At 40.0% G+C, this 6,302-nt stretch overlaps 1 pseudogene; it reads left to right on the forward strand.

Moving 5' to 3' along the window:
• The first annotated feature begins 5,978 nt into the window (after positions 1 to 5,978).
• Positions 5,979 to 6,097, forward strand: LOC148511725 (5S ribosomal RNA; annotated as a pseudogene).
• The last annotated feature ends 205 nt before the right edge of the window (positions 6,098 to 6,302 follow it).

Consider the following 6,302-nt stretch of genomic DNA (forward strand, 5'->3'; position numbering starts at 1 on the left):
TAAGCATCTGTGATTTCGGGAGACCCTGAGTGGTTTAGGGTGATGGCTACTAGCCAGGAGTAATGTGTTGCGATCAGTAGGTTTGCTAAACACACTTGTATGGATTTGTCCATGTTCAACTGTCACTTGGACGTCAAGGTAACTAATGGTGTTTCTACTGTATTGATGGGTTAACTTAATTGGAGAGTTCCGACTGTTGATGTGAACCATCAGATCTTTAAAGGCTTCTTCTCCTCCCGTCCATAAAAGGAACAAATCGTCGATGTATCTACAATACATCAATATTTCACCCAAAATGGCAGTGTCATCGAAGAACATATGTTGTTCTTCTTCAAACATGAAAATGTTTGCATAAGAGGGGGCCATGTTACTGCCCATGGCACAGCCATGGAGTGTTTGGTAAAATGCTCCGTCATACAGGAAATAATTGCGGGTGAGTGTAAGTTGTAGGAGAGTCATAAAAAGATCAATATCAATGTTCGGAACTTGTTCCTTAAGTAAAAAGTTATGTGTTGCTGCCAAGCCTTCAAGGTGGGGAATCGACGTATATAGACTGTTGATATCCATCACACACAGCAGTGTGTCCTCCTGAATATCTCTTATCGATTGTAATGCCACAAGGAAACTTGTGGTGTCCTTAATAAATGTTGGCTGTTTCATCACCAAAGGCTGCAGAATGGAGTCCAGAAACATGGATACTGGCTGATAGATTGAATTCCTAGCCGAGATAATAGGCCTTCCAGGGGTACGCACGGGATCCTTGTGTATTTTCGGTACAAGGTAATATACTGGTACAGTTGGATGCTCTTGGCTTAATGCTTTCCTGAGTTTTTCTGTTATTTGCCCTGTAAGGGTAGCTGAGGAAAGAATAGTGTCAAGTTCTTTTTTAAATTTCAAAGTTGGATCTTTGGACAAACGTCGATATGTAGAGTCATCGGATAGTTGACGCATGCATTCCTGTTGGTACATAGATAAATCCTGTATCACAATCACCCCCCCTTTGTCCGCAGGGCGGATCAGGATGTCTCGATAACTCCCTAAGTTTTTAAGGGCCAATTGTTCGGATTTAGATAAATTTGGATGTTGTTTCGTTGGGGTGCGATTGTACCTAGATACCGCTTCATCGACAAGTCTGGTGAAAGTTTTTAATGAGGAGTTAGAGGATTGGGGATCGAAGTTGGAACTGCTCCGTGAGGAAATGAAATTGTTGTGAGGCTCCAAGGTATTACTGTTTGGCTTGTCTTGAAAAAATTCCTGTAGACGTAGTTTACGGGAAAATTTATGGGCATCTGATTGCCAGGTAAATTCATCATGGTAGGATGTAGGGACGAATGATAAGCCTTTATTTAGAACTTGTATCTCCACTGGTGATAAGATGCACGAAGATAGATTATAAATCAAACTTTCTTTCTGGAGGGCTGCCCTTTTCTTCCTTTGATTTTGGTGTCCCCTGCGGGTGGGCGGCCTCTTGTTACGGATGTTATCGGAGGATTGATAGCCTCGTCTAAAGGGACCGGTGTAGGCTCTGAAGTATCGTCAGAGTCTCTGATGGCGAAATCGCTGTCGCTGTTAGAGGTATGAACATCCCGCGTTTGATTTTCTCTACGCTGTCTCCAACCTGCCCTCTGTCGGAAAGGCACCTGGGTACCTGGTCGGACATCAGACCCCATCAGCCACCGGTATACACTGTTTTCTTCGTAATCGTTAATTACCAGATGTTGTTTATTTTTCTTAAATTTAATTAAATCACGGCGATAATTATCGCACTGTTTTTGAATTTTGTGGATCCAGTCTCTACTGCCCTCTTGTTCCAGCATGTCCTTATGTTGTAGATCAAATGCCGTGATCTTATCCTTGGTAAGTTTAAGCTCCCTGTTGGCTTCAGCAATTACTAGGAGCATTAGGTCCATGCTGCATTTGTTGAGTATGCCTATCCATTTCTGACAAAACTCCAGGTTATACCGCCCAATGGTGGGCATGTTGCCTTAACTGAAACCGCGAAGGAGCATTTGGTCTCTAAAATATTCTGATAAAGAGATCCCGTGAAGAAGGAAGTCTATTTCGCGTTTCTTTAATTTCAGGTAAGGTTGTGTTAGTTCATCCAAACCCTGGGCTTTATCATCAACCGGCCACTGATCCTTAAATAGAATGGCTTGGGCTTCCGCATCAGAATAGCTATGCACGTTGCCCTTCATTAGGAAAATACCCCTGCATCCCACAGGGTTACCCGCTGAATCCGAAGGTAGGGTCTAATCCATGCTGTAAGTCGCTGTGATCACTATAGGTGTAGCCACTCCCTATCAAGGGAAGAGTGTCGTCCAATGTATCAAGATTAGATGGTGCCTCATCCCGGGTGGGAACAAGTCCCGATTTTGTAGAATACTGGGAAGGACCGGCACTCGTTGCTGCAAATGGGAAAGGGGTTGGGTGCCCTCAGCGCACATGAAATACACCAAAGGACAAAGCTGCGGCACTCCAAAATGCTTTAGAAAAATATATATATTTGGCAATATACTTGCCGACGTTTCAGAGCTGGGCTCTTTTATCAAGGCAGCCAAATATGTAATATACACATCAATAATGACAAACACGATAAATGGACAACACTCACCTTATATAGGAGGTGAGAGACACTGGTCTCTCACCTCCTATATAACGAGACAACCTCGTCGCGGCAGGCTGACGTCATCGCGGTGAGACCCGGCTGCAGCGTGGGTGCATTTTCCCCGGTCTGCCCCAGACCAGTGTCTCTCACCTCCTATATAAGGTGAGTGTTGTCCATATATATATATATATATATATATAAAACAAATGGAGGGTTGACTATGAGTGACAAAGTATGCTAATAAAATGTATACATTATGTGCAAATAGTCAGATAAAGTGCTTAGAAGTGCATAACATGCTAAACAGTGTTATTCTGAATTAAAATGACCATGCAATGCATGTCAATAAATTTAAATTAAAATCATCAAAATTTAATACAGAGATTTAAAACAAGCAAGGTAAACAATGACTACAGTAAGCAATTAAAAAACAGTTAAAAATTTAAAAGGAGAAGGTAAGTATCATCGTATGATATATAGGCATTAAAGAAAAGGGGTAATAGCTTATCTGAGTCAAGATTCAGTAATTCTTAGGGCAAGAGATAAGGTTTTCCAACGCGTTTCATCAGTAGACTTCTTCCTGGGGATGGAGGTTAAGGTGTACTGTTCACCTATTTATACCCCCTTTCTATCATTAGGAACTAGTCACTTCCGGGACAGAGGTTTAACCTGTACCCGGTAACATACCCAAAACCAGGAATAATTAAAAATAGATTTTCTACACTCCAACGTCTGGAATCCAACAGCAATAGTGACCTTGTTTTATCGCCAGGACAGGACTCTGCATTGAGCAACAGAAGAGTAATGTTCAGAGAAACTACACAAACAGCATCCCCTCTAAAAAGAAGGTACAGAGACGGAGAGGAAGAAGGGGCAATGGGAGGAAGGAATCTAAAAAGGAGGACCCTCCAGTAGACCCTATAAATAATGGAATCTTTAATATTTCTAAACATAAACTCACAAAAAAACAGGAGTATCATTATTGAGCAAGGGACTGAATTTTGCTCCATCAAGTAATATGAAGAAATATGATGTCTTTATTGACTTAAACAAATTTGTCAGGAGCCTGACTTTAAAGAGACATTTCCTGAGAAAAGAAGATGCTCAAATAAGAAATTATAATGATAATCAGTCTAAATCCAGTTTAAAAGGAAAATCCACATACTATCCACTAGAATCTAAAGGGAACCACATCAATGTATTTTATGAGATGATGAAGCAAGACCTATGCGAGAAAGAGGTAGGAAGAATCAAAAAACAGAATTTGAACAGTCGAGAAAAAGAAACGTTGAGAGAATTACAAAACAACAAAGATATAGTTTTAAAACCAGCTAACAAAGGGGGGGGGGGCTTGGTCATCATGGATCATGAATATTAAATCAAAGAAGCCAACAGACTCCTGAATGATAGGGAGTCATATGAAAAATTGGAAAGGGATCCTGTTGAGCAATATACTGATGAACTGAGGCCACTTTTAGTACATGGACTCCACAATGAGATAATTACAAAGGAGGAGTTCCTATTTATAATGAAAACCAACCCCACAACCCCCATATTTTACTTTTTACCTAAAATACATGTCATTGGAAACCCCACCGGGCAGACCAATTATAGCTGGAATCGATTCTATAACCTGCCATCTTTCTAAATATGTAGATATCTTTCTGCAGAAGTATGTGAAAGACCTAGATTCCTATTTAACAGACACCACGAATGTTTTGCAATGCCTAGAGAACATCGAGTGGAAAGAGGGATATAACTGGGTTACCATCAATGTACAGTCTCTATACACTTGTATTGAACACAAGAAAGGCATCAGTGCAACGAGAGACTTTTTAGAATTGGACTTAAGCTTGGAGTCTCCACTTAAGGAGTTTTTATGTGATCTTATGTCTTTTATACTTACTCATAATTATTTTAAATTTTTAGATCAATTTTTTTAGACAGATCTGTGGAACAGCCATGGGAACGACTTTTGCCCCGAGTTTTGCCAACTTGTTCATGGGATGCTGGGAAAAGAAATACGTCTATACTAACAATCCATATAAAGATAACATAATCTTCTATAAGAGGTACATAGACGATATTCTAATCATTTGGCATGAAAAAGAGGAAGCTTTTAATCACTTTTTATCACTGGTTTCTAATAACAACATGAATTTGAAGTTTACAAGTAACTTCAATGAAAGAACTGTTGAATTTTTAGACCTGGTTTTAATAGGTGAACATGGCAAGATTTCTACAAAGAATTTTATCGAAAATGTAGATGCCAATAGTTACCTACACTATAAAAGCTGCCATCTGAATAGATGGAAAGACAATATACCGTATTCCCAGTTTTATAGGATTAAACGTAATTGTAGCAATCAAAAAACATGTAATGAACAACTTTAACAGATTCAGTGAGAAGGACTACCCAGAAGAGACTATTAAGAGAGCACTGGACAAAACCAAGGCATTAGACAGGAACAATTTAATTAAATGCAAAAGCAACAAAATTGAAAATAAAGAAATTGTTCCTTTGTTACCACATTCAATGGCCAAGAAAAGATGATTAAAAAATCTCTCAACAAGAACTGGAACATACTTTTAATGGATCCAGTCCTCAAAGAAATATTACCTCAAAAACCACAGATCATCTTCAGGAAAACTAGAAACCTAAAAGATATGCTAGCACCAAGCCTACTGCGGAAGGATAACAAAGTGAACACAAGTGGTACCCTGAGCTATAAGGGAAGCTTCAAATGTGGACGGTGCAATATATGCAAATATCTGCACCCTAAGAGAAAAACGTTTACAGATGCAGATGGGTCAAAGGAATTCACCATAAAAAGTTTTATGAACTGCAATTCTTCCTCGGTCATATACCTATTGGAATGCATGTGCGGGATTAAATATGTTGGAAAGACTAAAAGATTATTGAAACTCCACATCCAAGAACACATTAGAAACATTAAAAACAAAGTAGAGGCTCATGCAGTGTCCAAACATTTCATAACTAAACATAATTCAAACCCAGAGAATTTAACGTTCAAAGCAATTGAACACGTGACTTCGTGAAATCTTCTAGCTAGACGCGAAATGTATTGGATTTTCGAACTCAACACCATGGCTCCCAAAGGTTTTAACGAGGGTTACGAAATTGCACCATTCCTATGAGGTTGTAACGAGATGGATGATAGAATAGCTATTACTACTATACTAAAATGAAGAGGCCCATAAAGTGGGCACCCTGGTGGGGTAATTCATGTTTTGGGCCTGACAAGTATCTGGGAGTGAGACCCCTGGAGAATATCAGGTGTAGTAACTAACTCTAATCTACAAGAAGCCTCCAACCGGTAGTGAAGTAAAGGACATGAGGGGACTGGCAAATATCTACACTCATACCAGCATGCTTGTGCCCAAACTCGTCCGATCTTGGAAGCTATACATGACTGGGCCCGGTCAGTACTTGGATGGGAGACCTCCTGGGAAGACCTGGTAGTGTAGTGACTTGAGTCCAGAAAGGGCACCTGAACCACTCTGGTAACAGACTACCTGAAGAATGGGTGTAAAGTACCATGAAAACAGCTCTTTTTGAGAAGAATATCCGGGATTATTCACATCGGTCTCTTTGAACAAAAGACCGATATCACCCCCTTGGAGGACTATAGTATAACCCAATCATCCCATCAATCACCAATCACCTCATCTCAAT

The sequence above is a fragment of the Taudactylus pleione genome, unplaced genomic scaffold (genome assembly GCF_031769625.1).
Source record: "Taudactylus pleione unplaced genomic scaffold, aTauple2 ptg000296l, whole genome shotgun sequence".
Taxonomy (NCBI): Eukaryota; Metazoa; Chordata; class Amphibia; order Anura; family Myobatrachidae; genus Taudactylus; species Taudactylus pleione.